This window comes from Stomoxys calcitrans, chromosome 2, assembly GCF_963082655.1.
Source record: "Stomoxys calcitrans chromosome 2, idStoCalc2.1, whole genome shotgun sequence".
NCBI lineage: Eukaryota > Metazoa > Arthropoda > Insecta > Diptera > Muscidae > Stomoxys > Stomoxys calcitrans.
This window is the reverse complement of record NC_081553.1, coordinates 163,103,962-163,124,777: the sequence shown is the minus strand read 5'-3', so window position 1 is coordinate 163,124,777 and position 20,816 is coordinate 163,103,962. Positions and strand designations below refer to the sequence as shown.

The following is a 20,816-nucleotide window of genomic DNA, read 5'->3' as shown; positions in this document are numbered from 1 at the left end:
CAAAATCCGCATGGTTTGGTTGCCGGGCCATAACGGAGTAAGGGGATATGTAAGGGAATTTTTTTCCAAATTCAATAGGCTTCGTCTCTAGACCACAAAACATGACTGTACCAAAATTGAAGATGATCGGACGAAAATAGCGACCTATATTTTTTTCACAAATTAACATGGGCAGTCGGACAGGCAGTTCTAATCAGAATTTGATTCTGAGTCGATCGGTATACTTATCCATTGGTCTAGCTCTCTCTTCCTTCTGGGTGTTACAAACAAATGCACTGCGTTATAATAACCTGTACCACAGTAGTGGTGTAGGGTATAATTACGATCTCGCACAGTCAATTATGACATCCTAATTCCCAATAAAATAAATAAATAAAATGTTACAAATTCTAAAAATTCTAAAGGTAATTGGCTGGAAAAATTGAAATATTTCTCAAGTCTCGTACTTCATTCTTACCTTGCATGGTTTCAATTTTCGATAGACTAGGGCCTTGATTTTGTCGTGTGTGTATGTTTCTGTAACGCGGCTGGTTTGGAACGATGAGATAAAATTGTGGCCACCTGTAGCATGATATTGAATATGGAAAATGTAATTCGATATCGAGTTTCAGGGGCAAGTAACCAATGTATATTTTTTGTACATCGCACATACTTACACCCCACCCGTTACCACCAACCTATATACAATGTTTAAAGGTAATTGAGATTTATGTTGTAGATAAGGTATTGATTGTTATTTTTTCCTTTTATTACATCGACTTGTGTGGTTGATTGAAAGTCATAAAAGTCACAAATTAACATTTGCCACTTCTGTACGCGTATGTTTTGCCCATCTGCTGATGTGTACATTTTTATTATAAATTACGTTTTATATCACTTGAGATTACTTGGGACAGCTTCTTTCTTGTTCAAAAAATATTTGCTTTGCCTTATATGATAATCGTCTTATCAAACCGTAACAAATTAAATAAATAATTAATATGAAATGAAGTCAAGACATAGATTTCAAATTGGGAAACCAAGACCACAATTCAACAATTTACATTTTAAAAATGCAGGGCCGGCAGCGAACAATGCAGGGTTTAATGAATTAAAAAAAAATGTGCAAGGTAAAAAATGATCTTTTGCAGAAATTTTATTTGCTTTGAAAGCATCCTTTGCAAATGTTTTAACTATCTTTATGTCCTACACCACTATTGTGGCACAGGGTATAAGAACTTTTAAAATTTATTTGTAACACTTAAAAGAAAGAGAGCTACACCCATTCTTGATCAGCGTAAACATCTAAGACGATCTAGCCATGTCCGTCCGTCCGTCTGTCTGTTGAAATCACAATACAGTCTTTAAAAAAAGGGATATTGAGCTGAAACATTGCACGGATTCCTTTTTTTTCCATAAGCAGGCTAAGTTCTTTTAAAAAACGGCTTGAAATATTTTAATTTTGTATATTTTATCAATTCAATTTGAATGTAAACAAGCGCACATTGCCAACAAGTAAGAAAAAAGTAAACAATTACAAGTCAAACTTAATAACGACAAGTAAAATGGCATTTAGTCCGAGCCGAACTTTGAATACCCACATTACCTCAGGTGTTTATGTAAACACTTTTCGTCATAATCCGGTGAAAAATTCATTATTTACTTCATACTTCACTGTGTCAAATTTTTCGAAATCGGATAATACATGCGCTTTTTATGAGTACAAGACCTCAACTCGAGAGATCGGTTTATATGGCAGCTATATCCAAATCTGGACCGATTTGGGCCATGGTCCCTAACGCAACTCAGTGTCCTAAATTTCAGCGAAATCGGACAATAAATGCGCCTTTTATGGATCCAAGACCGTGAATCGAGAGATCGGACTATATGGCAGCTATATCCAAATCTGATCTGATCTCGGCTAAATAAAAGAAGTAAAAGCGTGTTAAGTTCGTTCGGGCCGAATTTTATATACCCACCACCATAGATCGCATTTGTCGAGTTCTTTTCCCGGCATCTCTTCTTAGGCAAAATAAGGATATAAGAAAAGATTTGCTCTGCTATTAGAGCGATATCAAGATATGGTCCGGTTTGGGTCACAATTAAATGATATGTTGGAGACCTGTGCAAAATGTCAGCCACTACGAATAAGAATTGCGCCCTTTGGGGGCCTCAAGAAGTAAAATAGAGAGATCGATGTATATAGGAGCTGTATCGGGCTATAGACCGATTCAGACCATAATAAACACGTATGTTGATGGTCATGAGAGAATCTGTCGCACAAAATTTCAAACAAATCGGATAATAATTGTGACCTCTAGAGGCTCAAGAAGTCCAGATCCCAGATCGGTTTATATGGCAGCTATATCAGGTTATGAACCGATTTGAACCTTATTTGACACAGTTGTTGAAAGTAAGAATAAAATACGCTATGCAAAATTTCAGCCAAATCGGATAGGAATTGCGCCTCCTAGAAGCTCAAGAAGTCAAGTCCCCAGATCTGTTTATATGACAGCTATATCAGGTTATGAACCGATTTGAACCATACTTGGCACAGTTGTTGGATATCATAACAAAATACTTCGTGCAAAAATTCATTCAAATCGGATAAGAATTGCGCCCTATAGAGGCTCAAGAAGTCAGGAGCCAAGATCGGTTTATATGAGAGCTATATCAGGTTATAAACCTATTTAAACCATACTTTCCACAGTTGTTGGATGTCATAACAAAACACGTCGTGTAAAATTTCATTCCAATCGGATAAGAATTGCGCATTCTAGAGGCTCAAGAAGTCAAGACCTAAGATCGGTTTATATGGCAGCTATATCAGGTTATGGACCGATTTGAACCATACTTGGCACAGCTGTTGTATATCATAACAAAACACGTCGTGCAAGAAGTCAAGACCCAAGATCGGTTTATATGGCAGCTATATCAAAACATGGACCGATATGGCCCATTTACAATACCAACCGACCTACACTAATAAAAAGTATTTGTGCAAAATTTCAAGCGGCCAGCTTTACTCCTTCGGAAGTTAGCGTGCTTTCGACAGACAGACGGACGATCAAGAATATATATACTTTATGGGATCTCAGACGAATATTTCGAGTAGTTACAAACATAATGACGAAATTAGTATACTCCCCATCCTATGGTGGAGGGTATAAAAAATATGTCGAGTGGCCTAACACCATTCACTGTCTCAAATTTCAGCGAAATCGGATAATAAATGTAGCTTTTATGGACCTAAGACCATATATCGGCAGATCGGTTTATCGGTCTATGGGGTCTAAATCAAGATATAGTCCGATTTAGTCCACTTAACCTACCTATGGACAAATAAGCTGTGCAAATTTTCTGCTAAATATCTTTTTTCTTAAAGATTGTATCGTGATTTCAACAGACAGACAGACTGGCGCGCTGTCGGACAGATGGGCGGACATAGCTAGATCGTTGTAGATTTGTAAGACGATCAAGAATATATTTACTTTATAGGACCGGTAATGGACATTTCGATGTGTTGTAAACGGAATGACAAAATTAGTGGGTATAAAGATAATGCGTGGATGTTCATTTTGTCAGAGAAAAGACCACACAAAACCATCGTAGTTTTGGCCTTCCTCTCTTGCGTGTTGCACAATTTTACCTTCAAAGGATCTCTGAGGTGGAGATTCTTTATACATTCTAACAACATTAATGTATACATAAATATAAATATGTGTGGAATTTTTAGTATATAGCTTAAAGATTGACGGAGAAAACACTGGCAAAATTTTGATATTTTAAAATTAAACTATTCCCACCTTATAGTGTCGTTCTTACTATATGATGCTAGCAGCTGGGAAAAATTTTCTTTCCTATCCTTATAATCACACTATCTGTATGTCTCTACTAAAAACATCGGTTTGATATTTATTATACCCTCCACTATACTAAATATTCGTCAAATATCCATAAAGCATATATATATATACTTGATCGTCATGATATTTTACGTCGATCTAGCCATATTCGTTGGCCTGTCCATCTGTCTGTCGAAAGCACGCTAACTTTCAAAGGAGTAAAGCTAGGCGCTTGAAAATTTGCACAAATACTTCTTATGTAAGTAGGTAGGCTGGTTGGGATTTTACATGGTCCATATCGGTCCATGTTGTAATATAGCTGGGATTTAGACATCTTGAGCCTCTGTAGGGTGCAATTCTTACCCGATTTAACTGAAATTTTGTATGAGGTGTTTCATAATGACTTTCAACAACTGTGCTGAGTATGGTCCAAATCGGTTCATAACCTGATATAGCTGCCATATAAACCGATCTCGGATCTTGATTTATTGAGCCTCTAGACGACCCAATTCTTATCCAATTTGGCTGAAATTTTGTATGAGGTGTTTTATAATGACTTTCAACAACTGTTTTATAATGACTTTCAACAACGGTTTATAACCTGATATACCTCCCATATAAACCCATCTTCTTATTTTACTTCTTGAGCCTTTATTATCATTATCCTCTGCTTACCTCTAAAGAGATGCTGGGCAAAGAACTTGTTTTGCCTTTAATGAGATGCTGGACAAAAAACTTGACAAATGTGCTGTGCTGAGTATAGTTCAAATCGGTTCATAACCTGATATACTTCCTTGATCCCATATGGGACGCAATTATTATCATTATCCTCTGGTTACCTTTAAAGAGATGCCAGGCTAATAATTTGTTTTACCTATAATGATATGCTGAGCAAAGAATTTGATAATTGCGATCCATGGTGGGCGGTATATAAGATTCGACCGACCGAACTTCGCACGCTTTTACTGGGTTCTGTTGTGACGCATCTTCAAAAAACAATCTTCACAGAAAAGCGGGTAGTAATTAGTCCATTAACTATAGCCCTTAGTGATCGTAGATAACCTTGCAAAAAAAAAAACAAGTAAAAGCGTGCTAAGTTCGGCCGGGCCGAATCTTATATACCCTCCACCATGGATCGCATTTGTCGAGTTCTTTTCCGGGCATCTCTTCTTTGGGAAAAAAGGATATAAGAAAAGATTTCCTCTGCTATTAGAGCGATATCAAGATATGGTCCGGTTTGGACCACAATTAAATTATATGTTGGAGGCCTGTGTAAAATGTCAGCCAATTCGAATATGAATTGCGCCCTTTGGGGGCTCAAGAAGTAAAATAGAGAGATCGATTTATATGGAAGCTGTATCGGGCTATAGACCGATTCAGACCATAATAAACACGTATGTTGATGGTCATGAGAGAATCCGTCGTGCCAAAATTCATTCAAATCGGATAAGAATTGCGCCCTCTAGAGGCTCAAGAAGTCAAGACCCAAGATCGGTTTATATGACAGCTATCTCAGGTTATAGACCGATTTGAACCATTCTTGGCATAGTTGTTGGATATCATGACAAAACACGTCGTGCGAAATTTCACTGCAATCGGATAAGAATTGCGCACTCTAGGGGCTCTAGAAGTCAAGACCCAAGATCGGTTTATATGGCAGCTATGTCAGGTTATGGACCGATTTGAACCATACTTGGCACAGTTGTTGGATATTATAACAAAACACGTCGTGCAAAATTTCATTCCAAACGGACAAGAATTGCACACTCTAGAGGCTCAAGAAGTCAAGACCCAAGATCGGTTTATATGGCAGCTATATCAGGTTATTAACCGATTTGAACCATACTGGGCACAGTTGTTGGATATCATAACAAAACACGTAGTGCCAAAATTCATTCAAATCGGATAGGAATTGCGCCCTCTAGAGGCTCAAGAAGTCAAGACCCAAGATCGGTTTATATGACAGCTATATATGGCCCATTTACAATACCAACCGACCTACACTAATAAGAAGTATTTGTGCCAAATTTCAAGCGGCTAGCTTTACTCCTTCGGAAGTTAGCGTGCTTTCGACAGACAGACGGACGGACGGACGGACGGACAGACGGACGGACATGGCTAGATCGACATAAAATGTCGCGACGATCAAGAATATATATACTTTATGGGGTCTCAGACGAATATTTCGAGTAGTTACAAACAGAATGACGAAATTAGTATACCCCCCATCTTATGGTGGAGGGTATAAAAATTAAGGCAAACAAACTCATTCCGGTCATCGTTATTAAATTAAGTACGTCCGTCGGTCTGTATATTGTAATCACGCTTCAGTATTAAAATCCAATTAAGTATGATCTAAAGGCGATCAAAGCCGAACTATTGATACCCTATATCATACTGAATATACAATAAGTAAAAAGTTATTAAAAAGAAGTCAGAAAAATCTATATTTTAAGTCTAGGTAACACATGCAAAATAATAAAACGTTTAGAATATTTTTACGAATATTTATTTATAGTAACTGTTCAACATTTCGCTCCACCGACGAAAATTAGTCTCGAATTTGCTACATTTTGAAAGAAAGAAAGAAAAAAGTTTATAAATTATATAAAATAACTAACTAGCAAATTTTAAGTAAATTTAGTTCAACTTATATATCAAAGCTAATATGAAAATTGAAAGAAATATGTTAAAGTTGATAAGAAATTGTCAAACTGATTAGAATTGTTCATAAATTGTTTAGAAAAGGATATGCGATATAGGTGTCGTATTTGAATCACTTGCTTGCCTCTACTAGAATTAGCATAACGAAGTATAGCAGACAAATAAGACGGCTTATTTATGTATATTATTTTGTGTAGTGCAATATATCTGGAAACAAAAATATATCTGGAAACATCATTAAAGGCAACATGTAATTTATTTTTAAGAACAGTATCACAGTTTGAAAAAAATTTCACAGGAATATAAAAGTTTTGGCAGGAAATATGTTTCTGCCAGGAGAATTATGATTTCTATGGGAGTATACGAGTGACTCATACATAAGGTCCCTAATACACCATACGTTTTGCCAACTACCGAGTTAATATGATTCGCCCATGATAATTTATCATCAAAAACTACGCCAGGATTACTCGCTGAGGTCATCATTTCGATTGCAGAACCATTAGTTGCAATGTTAAGATTTAGCGGGAATATTGTGCGATTTCTGTAATGGCGAGGGATTCGATAAAAGGCCATTCGCATTCGCCCACGCATTAATATTGTCAAGATCGTTATTCCGACGAATTATGGTATCATTTATTTTCTCAGCTGACGTGCTTATATACAGTTGAACATCATCGACATACATATAAATACTACAAGTCTGCAACTGTTTGGGAAGGTCATTGCTGTATAAAGAACAAGTAAAAGCGTGCTAAGTTCGGCCGGGCCGAATCTAATATACCCTCCACCATAGATCGCATTTGTCGAGTTCTTTTCCCGGTGTCTCTTCTAAGGCAAACAAAGGAAAGGAAAGGATAAAAGAAAAGAGTTGTTATGCTATTGGAGCTATATCAAGTTATGGTCCGATTCGAACCATAATGGACTGAATGTTGGAGACCACAATAGAAGTCATTGTGAAAAATTTCAGCCCAATCGAATAAGGATTCCGCCCTTTAAGGGCTCAAATAGCAAAATAGGGAGATAGTTTTATAGGGGAGCTGTATTAGGTTATAGACCGATTCAGACCGTATTTGACACGTATGTTGAAGGTCATGGGAGAAGCCGTTGTACAAAATTTCACCCAAATCAGATAATAATTGCGCCCAATTGAGTCTCAAGAAGTCAAGATCCCAGATCGGTTTATATGGCAGCTGTATCAGGTTATGGACCGATTTTAACCATACTTTGCACAGTTGTTGAAAGTCATAACGAAACACGTCGTGCAAAATTTTAGCGAAATCGGATAGGATTTGTGCCAATTAAAGGCTCAAGAAGTCAAGACCCCAGATCGGTTTATATGACAGCTATATCAGGTTATGCATCGATTTCACCCGTACTTGACACAGTTGTTGGAAATCATAACAAAACACCTCAAGCAAAATTTCAGCCAAATCGGATAGGAATTGCGCCCTCTAGAGGCTCTAGAAGTCAAGACCCTAGATCAGTTTATATGACATCTATATCAGGTTATGAATCGATTTCTACCACACTTAGCACAGTTGTTGAAAATCATAAAAAAACACCGTATGCTAAATTTTGCCAAATCGGATAAAAATTGCGCGCTCATTGGCTCAAGAAGTCAAGATCGGTTTATATGGCAGCTATATCAAAACATGGACTGATATAGCCCATTTACAATCCCAACCGACCTACACTAACAAGAAGTATTTGTGAAAAATTTCAGGCGGCTAGTTTTACTCCTTCGAAAGTTAGTGTGTTTTTGACAGACAGACGAACGGACGAACAGACAGACGGACATGACTACTTCGACTTAAAATGTCATGACGATCAAGAATATATATACTTTATGGGGTCTTAGACGAATATTTTGAGGAGTTACAAACAGAATGACGAAATTAGTATACCCCCATCCTATAGTGGACGGTATAAAAATGCCTATATGTATACTCAAACAAAAAACCGCGCATTAAACGGCGCCAGGCTGGAGACAATAAGAATTCCTACCGATCATAGATAGTTTGACAATCTTTTGCGCCATAAATAAATATTTATCCTGTGTATTTGTCACAAGTACTTTATCGTAAACAAAGTCCCAATATTTTTTGGGAAAAGTTCCTTTATGGGTAATGAATTATTTTTTTGCGTTTAGATTTACTTACTTTCTTTTCATCCGAATTTACGGAGAGTCTTCAAGCTCAATATAGTCTTAGTATAGACTTTTTCTTGGTGCACAGCAGAAATCGAAAACAGGCCCATTTTGTATAGCGCCTTTGTTTGCATGCCTGCTAACTGCGGCGAATGTTCTAAAAACTTTTCAACTGGTAAACAAATCTTGTCAATATAATGTAGAACACTCAAAAGAAGAACAATGAGATAAGAAAACAATTCAATTGTCATGAATTTATGAACTAACCAGCATTCGTTAATTGCAGACTTTTGTGGGTCTATTTGATCTCGGATCACATTTGACGCCTCATCTTGAGCTAAATGGAGCGAATATCTGGCACACGTACACAAATCGTCTGCAGTATGCCACCAACTAGCATGGACACACTTACTGATACGATATGTTAGGAATGCTGGTGCCCAGCTGATATAAGGTGCCATAAACTGTTAATACGGTATATGACGAAGATTAGGACTGTCATTGTTCTGCATAAACTGCCTCTGTTCCGTTCCGTTCTTTGTTCGTTTCATTTGCATTGTGTCATTTTACTAGCGATAGCTCATGGGAAATTTCAGTGATTGACATTTGCATTCGTATTAAAAGCGATTTGTCGGCTTTTTACAAAACGGACGGTTGATATGGCCAAATGCGGTTAATAAATGTTTGCACATGTATGCATGTAAGGGACATACATAAGTACTATTGAATTACATGTAAAACTACATGTCACTATTCTTTGAGCAGTCATTGGTTTTCTACATGTCATTGAGATTAGACCATGCGTTTGTCTTCTTAGCCTTTTCATTGAAATTGAATGAATATTCTTCCAAACTGCCTGAAACCAGATTACGTTTTTTAATATCCAAAAAGATTGTTGTAATGGCAAATTTGCATTTTGTGCCCTCCTCTGTAGGCTGGGATACTAACTTCGTCATTTCATTTGTAACACTTCGAAATATTGATCTTAGATGGCATTTACCATTTTGAGCAAAACAAAAATAATTCCTTTCATAAATGATGAACATATTCCTCTGTTCCAAAATTATAATTATTGTTCACGGGGTTTCCTTCTAGGCCTCTCTTTAAACTAGGCTTTAAGAGAAAACAGCTAAGGAAAGGCAAAAGTCTTATTCTGAATCGAATTTAGTGGACTTCGGTGGAGGTTTTCAGATGGGTTATAAAACAATCTGTACCAAATTTCGAGCAAATGTGTTCAAAGTTATAATGATTACGGCTCTCTATGTGCAAATAGGCCGATATATATGTATACGGAAGCTATTTTAATAAAATTTAACAAAAAAGTGCATTGTCATTAGAGATTTATACATATCGTATGCCAATTTTCGTGAAAATCGATTGAAAAATATTACTCAAAGTCGGACCTTAATCGTAGTCGTCGAGAAAAGCTCAACATTTTGGGAAGACTGGTGAATAAATGTGCTTGCAGTGGCTCCAGAAGTGAAAATTGGGCGAAATATATGTATGAGAGCTATAATTAAATCTTTAACCGATTTATATAAAACTCATCAGTAATATCAAGTGTCATAAAAAAACCTTCATGCCCAATTTCGAAAGAATCGATTAACAAATTACACCATTATTGCAATAGTACTCAAAATCGGACGAAAATATATATGGGAACTCATCAGTAATATCAAGTGTCATAAGAAAATTCTTCCTGCCCGATTTCGAAAGAATCGGTTAACAAATTACCCAATTGTTGCAATAGTACTCAAAATCGGACAAACATATACATATATGGGAACTATTTCTAAATCTCAACATATTTCGACCAAACTCCTTAGATATTGTGGAAGTCTTAGAAGAAAGCGTTATGCAAAATTTGCTCTTGAAGTGAAAATCGGATGATATACATTATGGAAGCTATAACTAAATCTGAACGGATTTCTATGAAGCTCATCAGTAATGCCGAGAGTCATAAAAAATCCATTCTAGCAAATTTTGAGTAAATCGGTTAATAAATGACTCTGTTATTGCAATATTAGTCCAAATCAGACGAACATGTATATATGGGAGCTATATGCAAATCTGAACCCATTTTTTCCAATTTCTATAGGCTTAGTCTCTAGGTAACCTGTACTTTGGTCACAAATTAACATGGACAGACAGACGGACGTACCTAAATCGAATCAGAAATTGATTCTGAGTCAATCGGTATACTTATGAATAGGTCTAGCTCTCTTCCTTCTTTTTCCTCTTCTCTAAGTTAAAATAGCCTGTACCACAGTAGTGGTATAGGGTATAAATATATAGCAATATCAGTAAAAACCGGTAAGGACGGAGCAAACTCGGTTTGTTTGTTCCGTATAGACTGAAAAACGGCAGAACCGATTTTCTCGAAATTTTCTCATATTGTGTAGGTTGGTCTGGAAGGAAACATATGCTACATAATTTTTCGGTTTGGTACACAAAATCAGATCGAAGTATAGGGGGTCACGCCACCCCTCAAAAACGCCATTAGACCCATTATGACTATATGACACTTGGCTGAACCGATTTTCTTTAAATTGTCATAGATTGTGTATGTTTGTCTGGAAGGAAACATAGTCTATATAATTTTAAGGTATTGGGGGGAAGGCGGACCCCCTCCTTACTCCAAAAACACCATCCATATCCGAAAGTGGTCTGATGGGCACAATAAGGGTATCAAATGAAAGGTATTGGACAATAAAACGAATATGGTATTAAATTTTGGGTCCAACTACCCAGCGGGGCCCCTCAAACCCCAAAACTTCTCTTAACAGATATATTCAAAATTCATGTCAATATGGGACTCAAATGAAAAGTATTAGGCAGTAGATTACAAATATGGCATAAAATATTATGTTATGGGAGGGCGCCCACCCTCAAATGGGCATATTAGCCGACCATGGCTATATGGGACTCAAATGAAAGTAGATTATGAATATGAAATTAAAATTTGCGTTCAAGTCTTGGTGGCGCTTTTCCTCCTAAAGATACTTTAAATGGGTTATTTGACCCATTATGACATATGGGACTCAAATGAAAGGTATTTGAGAGTAGAAAACGAATTTGATATCCAATTTTTTGATATCCGTTTTTAAAAATTGGAATACGTCACAAAATGGGTATCAAATCTTTCTTTGAGAGTTGACTATGAATCTGGTATACATATTTGGAATAGAGTCTGGAATCGGCCCACCCACTAAATACCCTTCAATAGGACGTGTAGTTCGAGCGGGATAATATGTGAATTAAAATTAAAAGAAAGGTCTATGTCAGTAGAGTTTGAATCTATTGTTGATATAAGGAATCTGGGTCACGTCTAGCCGTCCTGCCGTTCAGCAGGATATGTGTATCGCGACAATAAAGGACTCAAATAAATTGTCTTTTGGGCCTTGGCGTAGGGGCGAGCGACCCTCTCCTTCCAATAAAAACAACACCAAACTGTCATATAGGACGAGCGAGAATATATTGTAGTGAAATGAAAGGATGTGTTAGAGGGCAATCCACCTCCCCCTATCCTACCCAAAAAAACCGAACTTAAAATAATATATGAAGGCCGATCAGGATAGAATAGGACAGCAATACAAAGTCTTTGGTAGTAGTGTACACTTTTTACCCTTAAATTGGGATAGACACAGGAGGTCCTATGGATCTTTAAAAATGTGGTATCCCAAGTGGTAGCTTTGAAATATGATCTTTAATGTAGATAACCAAAATAACAAAAAAATAATAATTAGTATGGGTCTGTATGAGACCCGTTGCCTTGAATATATTGATAGCCCCCTTCAAAATGCTTGACATTATGGGGCCAAAGAAACTCGTGTTCTAGCACGATGCTGATATTATTTCAGTGTCCGACTATAGCAATATATAGCTTAAATGTGGAATCTAACATCCACTTTCGGGGCAATGGGTTTGTCAACTCCAATGTCAGATCTCGGAGATGAGTGTGGCGTTTTAAGCGAAATTTGGTTGGTTTATGATAACTCAAAAACTGAGTTATGGTATCCTTATGAAGGGTGGAATATCTAGGGGCTGCGTCACCTCCGAAACCCTCCAATTGGAAATATAACCCAATAATGACAATATATGGCTCAAATGAAAGGTATTTGAGACTAGCTCACGAATCTGATATATAGGCGTCCACTTCACCGCCAAAAATACCCCCATACCGGATATATTTACCAACCACAGCAATATAAGGCTCCGAAACCCTCCAATTGGAAATATAACCCAATAATGACAATATATGGCTCAAATGAAAGGTATTTGAGACTAGCTCACGAATCTGATATATAGGCGTCCACTTCACCGCCAAAAATACCCCCATACCGGATATATTTACCAACCACAGCAGTTATTTGGGAGTAGAGCGTAAAAATGATATCCACATTGGGGCGAAATATCTGAAAGGCCGTACCAGCACCCCCAAATAGGACTTATTTCCTGACGTGACCGGATACCATAGGGCTCAGATAAAATAAGAGAGTGAAAGAAGGCGCAGCGGAGCGGGCCCTGTCCAGCTAGTTCGATATATTACAAAAAAATATGATCAATAGTAAAAAGTTCAGTCACTCTCTCCAACTAACTCTATAGATGGTTAAAGCCTTGGCTTGATTGCACGATATATAGGTTGATTCCAAATCTCCTTTTGTGCAGTGGATTCAAGTGTTCCTCTGGCGTCCCTTCCTCGCTGTCATTGCGGATTCCAGTCTGGGACATTTCTCGCTATACCATCGCGCGGTCGGCATTGGAAATGACCGAACCAATTCCATTTTCACTTCCGAATTTCTAAATCGACTGGGGTAGTGTTTGTTCTTATTTACAATTCTTCATTTGAAATACGGTATAGCCAAATAATTCGAAGTATTTGTCGTAGGCAGCGATTTAGAAGAACTTGGATTTTGTGGGTAGTACAACTAGCCATATAATAAAATAGAGTTCACACTACTGTTGAAGATACTGACTTTTGTGTTGCATGAGATGTCTCTGCATCTTAAAATTTTATTGGGTTTAAGAAAGGCATTTCTAGTCTTGTTGATACGTTCGCGCACGTCGGCTTCTGAACCTCCGTTCTTAGTAATTTTACTGCCAAGATAGGACAAGTTTTCAACATCTTCAATGACATGGCCGTCTATAGTAAGCGGTGTCAGATTTTTGTTCCTATCCGCATCAATTCTGTGTTTTACCTGTGTATATTTGCAGGCCTACTTTGGCCGCGTTTTCATTCAAGCGTTCCAACTTGGCTTTTATGTGCTCAAAGTAATGCGCAAAAAGACATATACCGTGACTCACAAAAGTATTCGTTTGATTGGCTCACAAAAGTATTCGTCGGTACATCTATCAAAAAGTAAGGACTATGTATCGATCATATTTAGTAGTTTGTATGGTAATCCTTATTGGTACAGATAGCCCATAATCGTTTTGGCATCGATTCTACCAATTTTCGACACAGTTCTAGAGCGATTTTGTGTAGCGCTTGTTTATTGGTTGACCTAGATGAAATTCAGAGTTGTCCAATCCGGAAATCCAAATGTGATCGGAGATTTTCTATCAGGTTGGTGTCTGGACTTTGCGGTGGTCATTCCAATGCCGAGAAACGGTCGAGAGATTCGGCCAATAGTGATTTCACCATAATCGTTTTGGCATCGATTCTACCAATTTTCGACACAGTTCTAGAGCGATTTTGTGTAGCGCTTGTTTATTGGTTGACCTAGATGAAATTCAGAGTTGTCCAATCCGGAAATATAAATGTGATCGCAGATTTTCTATCAGGTTGGTGTCTGGACTTTGCGGTGGTCATTCCAATGCCGAGAAACGGACGAGAGATTCGGCCAATAGTGATTTCACCATATTTGTCTAAATTCTTCGAAATACTTCTTCATAACCAAGTATAGAATTATCTAAACCTTCTGACCACTCGACAATCCATATTTAGGTCAAGTCATGGCTGTCTTACTGCCCTCACTAATGTGGTTGAGTAGGGCTCGACAACAATGAGGTTGCTGTTTTTGTCTTGCCTGACCACACGAAGGCATTTGACTGCATCAACCATTCAATACTTCCTGGAAATTGATAAATAATTTTAACTTTTCTAACACTGCCACAAGGCTATTGTCCTCATAGTTATCGCAAAGATTGCAATATTACTGCCACTGAAAAAAAGTTTCCCACAAGGCTCCATTCGTGGGCCACTACGCTATGTTCGATATGCGAATATACATACATATGCCGATGATGATCTCTTTGATGCTTTTGTACATAATTTCATTACTGATCTTTCCAGGGTATATAACAACAAACGGTCTTTTACTAAATCCAAGCAAATCGAAGGCAATTATTATTCGAAATAGGAATGCCACCGATAAATCCAACATCACTCTAAAATTAGGAAACTTCATCTATCGGGATTGTTGATAAGGCCAAGAATCTGGACATAATAATCAATGAACGCTTGAACTGGTCGGACCAAATCTCTGCCGCTTGTGACAGAGCATACTCAATGATTAGGAATTCTTGGCCAACGCAAGAATTTACTCCCATAAACATTAGAATACTTCTAGTAAAGAGCTACATTTTAACTACACTGCTCTACGGTGTCGAAATGTTTTTTATATATTCATAAAATAATATATACGCGAAAGCCATCTTACTTGTATCACAAACTGCGATTCACAATACCTTCGGGAGGAAGAAATCTAATACAACTGGCACATCGGCAAAATTCTTCACAAAATCAATTTTTTATTCGTACAATCCGTCTCTGGAACCAACCTCCAAATGTCGTTCAAACCATTAGCAACGCATATATTGGGTTGCCCAAAAAGTAATTGCGGATTTTTCATATAGTCGGCATTGACAATTTTTTCAACGGCTTTTGACTGTGTAATTGCATTCTTTCTTCTGTCAGTTATCAGCTGTTACTTTTAGCTTGCTTTAGAAAAAAGTGTAAAAAATGTATATTTGATTAAAGTCCATTCTAAGCTTTATTAAAAATGCATTTACTTTCTTTTAAAAAATCCGCAAATAACTTTTTGGGCAACCCAATAGTTTTAAGAGCAAAATATTTTCATATTACTCTCAACTGCAATAAACATAACTTAATTTAACATATCAATGTTAAAGCTCTTACAAATTATTTAATGTTATATTTAGTACTAGCCGCTTGACAAACAGTTTAACAATATAAGTGCCTTTATCTGAATCCCATCATTATTGGTCTATAAATTTAAGTTTGGATGTAAGGTGTAGTCCATTCTTAAAATTATTTATTTCAGCCCGATATTCTCTCCCCCAGGCACTTGGCCCTGAAAAAATATCATCGTGCTCTTCTATCAAATACCAATTTTTCAAACCCCATATTGCATGTGGTTTTGAGGGGAGTTTACAGGATGAGGCGTCCCCCAAGAACATGCACCCAAGATTGGTTATCAAATTCGTTTTTAAACTCAAATACCTTTTATTTGAGCCACATATTGGCATGGTCGAAAAATTTTTACCCTTTCGGGGGAGTTTTGGTGAAGGGGTGATGCCTTAAATACATGGTCCTACATTTGGATATCAAATTCGTATTCTACTCCCAAATACCTTTAATTTAGCCCCATATTGCGATGGTCAGTAAAAAATTGCTGTTTGTGGTTTATTTTGGGAAAGGGGTAGACCACCAGAAAATTGGACCCGAAAGTGGACCTCAATTTCTTTTATTTAAGCCACACATTGACATGGTCGGTAAATATGCCAGATTTAGGGGTGTTTTGGGGAGTGGGTGGTCCCCCAAACACTAAGCCCAGAAAATATATCAGCAACGTGCTCTATTCTCATATATTTGAACCCCATATTGCCGTTGGCCTCAAAATTGGACATCAAACTCGTTTTCTAATCTCAAATACCATTCACTTAAACCCCTTATTGAAAAAGCCAGAAAATATGTCCGGTTTGGGGTATGGGCCCTAAAAACTATGAATATCGAGCTCCACTGTCTTGAAGACCCAAATTGTCTTGGTGAGCAAATACTTCCTACTTAGGGTTTGTTATGGTGGTGGAACGTCCCCTAAGCAGTTGGTTCCGAAAGTTGATGTCAGATTCATGGTCTACTCCCTTCATTTGAGCTCCATTTTTCCATAGTCGGCAAATATGACCGGTTTGGGGTTGGGGCGACCACTCAGTGACTTGGCTTTGAAAATATATATATCAGATTCGTGTTCTACTCTAAAATACCTCTTATTTGTGTCTCATATTGCAATGGTCAGCAAATACTTTTTATTTGGGTAGTGTTATGGGGGTGGGGTGGCCCCATAGACACTTTTTCCGAATATTGATATCAGATTCGTGCTTTACTTCCAAAGACCTTTCATTTGAGTCCCCTATTGCTATGGTCATATATTTTTCTTCTTTAGGGTATGTTCTCGAGGATGAGCGGCCACCCAAACTCTTGGTCCAACATCTGGACATCAGATTCGTATTCTACACTCAAATACCGTTTATTTAAGCCCCATATTGCCATGATCAGTAAATAAGTCCTGTCTGAAGGGTGTTTTGGTTAAGGGGTTGACCCCAAGAAACCTTGTCCCAAATTTTGGATATCAGATTCGTATTTTACTCGCAAATACCTTTCATTTGAGTCCCATATTGCCATGGTCGGTAAATATGTCCGATTTAGGGGTGTTTTGGAGGTTGGGGTGCTCCCCCAAACACTTGGTCCGACAATTTGATATTAGATACGTTTTCTAATCTTCAATACTTTTCATTTGAGTCCCATATTGTCGTGTTTGGTGTATATATAAATATTTAGTAGGTTTTGGGTTGGGGCGCCCGCCCTAGAAATTTGGATACCAAATTTTTGTTTGTAGGTTACTATAAGAGAGCACATAAAATTTCGCTTAAATCGCACCACCCATCTCCGAAATCTGACGTTTTTGAAAACTAGTGTACCCTTTTTTCACCACGGGATCATTATGCACCAACAGTGAAAATTTCAAGAAAATCGGTTCAGTCGTTTCTGAGTCAATAAGGAACACACAAACAAACAAACGCAAATTGATTTGTATATAAGACTAGCTGACCCGGGCCCGCTCCGCTGCACCCTCTTTTACTTTATATGGACCAAAGTTTCGTTGGAATATTTATTTTCGACAATTAAAGATCTTTTAGTGAAATACCATGCTACGAAAATAGTATATCGCTTGACTAATTGTTTATCAATATAAGTGCCTTTATCTGAATCCCATATGATCTTTATTGGTCTACGAATTTAAGTTTGGATGTAAGGTGTACTCCATTCTTAAAATACTTCTTTTCAGCCCGATATTCTCATGATTTCTGATTTAGTGGTGTTTTCGGGGGCGAGGTGGTTCCTAAAATACTTGGCCCTGAAAATATATCATCATCGTGCTCTTGTCTCAAATACCATTTATTTAAACCCCATATTGCCATTGGCTTAAGAGGAATTTACAGGACGAGGCGTCCCCTAAACACATGGCCCTAAAATAGGTTATCAAACTCGTTTTCTAATCTCAAATACCTTTCATTTGAGCCACATATTGGCATGGTCGAACATTTTTTTCCCTTTGGGGTTGTTTTGGGAAAGGGATGATGCCCTAAATACATGGTTCTACATTTGGATATCTAATTCGTATTCTACTCGCAAATACCTTTATTTGAGCCTCATATTGCGATCATCACTAACAAATTGCTGTTTGTGGAGTATTTTGGGAAAGGGATAGACTCCCAGAAAGTTGGTCCCGAAAATGGGTATCAATTCTTGCTCTACCCCCCAATACCTTTAATTTAAGCCCCACATTGTCATGGTCAGTAAACATGCCCGATTTACGGGTGTTTTGGGGAGTGGGGTGGTCCCCCAAATTCTAAGCCTCTTTAAGACGCAAACTGTCATGGTGAGCAAATACGTCCTATTAGGGGGTTGTTGTGGGGATGGGACGTCCCCTAGACAGTTGGCTCCTAATGTTGACATCAGATACGTGGTCTACTCCCACATACCTTTAATTTGAGACCCATATTTCCATAGTCGGCAAACATGACCGGCTTGGGGGGAGTTTTGGGGGATGGGCGGCCACTCAGTGAGTTGGCCTTGAAAATATATATCGGATTCGTGTTCCACTTTAAAACCCCTATTATTTGAGCCTCATATTGCAATAGTCGGAAAATGCTTCCGATTTGGGTGGTGTTGTGGGGGTGGGGTGGCCTCATAGACACTTTTCCCGAATATTGATCAAATTCGTGCTTTACTCCAAAAGACCTTTCATTTGAGCCCCATATTGCTATAGTCGTAAATTTGTCCCCTTTGGGAGATGTTTTTGGTGAGAGGCGGCCCCCCAAACACTTGGTCCCATATTTGGATATCAGATTCGAATTCTACATTCAAATAATTCATTAAATAAAAGTATTTAAGCCCCATATTCCCATGGTCAGTAAATAAGTCCTGTTTGGGGTGGTGTTTTGGGAAAGGGGTGGACCCCCAGAAACGTGGTCCAACATTTGGATATCAGATTCGTATTCTACTCGCAAATACCTTTCATTTGAGTCCCACATTGCCATGATCGGTAAATATGTCCGATTTTGGGGTGTTTTGGGGGTTGGGTGGTGTTGTGGGGTGGCCCCATAGACACTTTTCCCGAATATTGATATCAGATTTGTGCTTTACTCCCAAAGACCTTTTATTTGAGCCCCATGTGGCTATAGTTGTAAATGTGTCCCCTTTGGGAGAGGTTTTTGGGGAGAGGCGGCCCCCCAAACACTTGGTCTCATATTTGGATATCAGATTCTAATTCTACATTCAAATACCTTTTATTTAAGCCCCATATTTCCATGGTCAGTAAATAAGTCCCGTTTGGAGGGTGTTTTGGGAAAGGGGTAAATCCCCAGAAACGTGATCCCACATTTGAATATCAGATTCGAATTCTACTCGCAAATACCTATCATTTGAGTCCCATATTGCCATGGTAGATAAATACGTCCGATTTAGGGGTGTTTTGGGGGTTGGGGTGGTCCCCCTAGCACTTGGTTCGACAATTGGATATCAGATACGTTTTCTTATCCAAACTACCTTTCATTTGAGTCCCATTTTGTCGTGATTGGTCTAAATATATGTTTGGTAAGTTTTAGGGTGGGGCGGCCCCCCTAGGTTCCCCATCCGAAATTTGGAAACCAAATGTTTATTTTTAGGGTACTATATGAGAGCACACAAAATTTCGTTTAAATCGCACCACCCATCTCCGAGATCTGGCGTTTCTGAAAATTAGGGTAAGGGGGAGGGTCCGCCCCCCTTCAGATATCAAAAAATGTAGTACCCTATTTTCACCACGGGATCATTATGCACCATCTGTGAAAATTTCAAGAAAATCGGTTCAGCCGTTTCTGAGTCTATAAGGAACACACAAACATACAAACCTACAAATAAACACAAATTGATTTTTATATATAAGAAGAAGATATGGAATCGACTTCCAACTACTGTTTTTCCCACCCACTATTCGATTTGGCTGAAATTTTGCATGATGTGCTTTGTTATGACTTCCAACAACTGTGCTAAGTATGGTTGAAATCGGTCCATAACCTGATAGAGCTGCCCTATAAACTGATCTGGGGTCTTGACTTCTTGAGCCACTAAAGAGCGCAATTCTTAACCGATTTGATTGAAATTTTGCATAATGTGTTTTTTTATAACTTCCAACAACTGTACTAAGAAAAGTTAAAATCGGTCCATAAACTGATGTAGCTGCCATATAAACCGATCTGGGGTCTTGACCTCTGGAGCCTCTAGAGGGCGCAAATCCCATCCGATTTAGCTGAAATATTGCATGATGTGTTTCGTTATGACTTCCAAAAACTGTGCTAAGTATGGTTGAAATCGGTCCATAACCTGATAGAGCTGCCCTATAAACTGATCTGGGGTCTTGACTTCTTGAACCACTAGAGGGCGCAAATCCCATCCGATTTAGCTGAAATTTTGCATGATGTGTTTCATTATGATTTCGAACAACTGTGCTAAGTATGGCTGACATCGGTCTATAACCTGATAGAGCTGCCCTATAAACCGATCTGGGGTTTTGACTTCTTCAGCCGCTAGAGCCGCGTTAAATATATTTTGAATGGGTTATAGCCTGATACACCTCCCCTATAAGGCAATCTCTCTATTTTACTTCTTGAAGGGC

General features: G+C 38.1%; 1 protein-coding gene across 2 annotated transcripts in view; it reads left to right on the top strand.

The window, feature by feature from the left end:
* The window catches only part of LOC106086866 (monocarboxylate transporter 10), an 84,885-nt gene that overhangs the window by 49,297 nt on the left and 14,772 nt on the right, over positions 1 to 20,816 (top strand). The gene's annotated exons all lie outside the window — the stretch shown is intronic.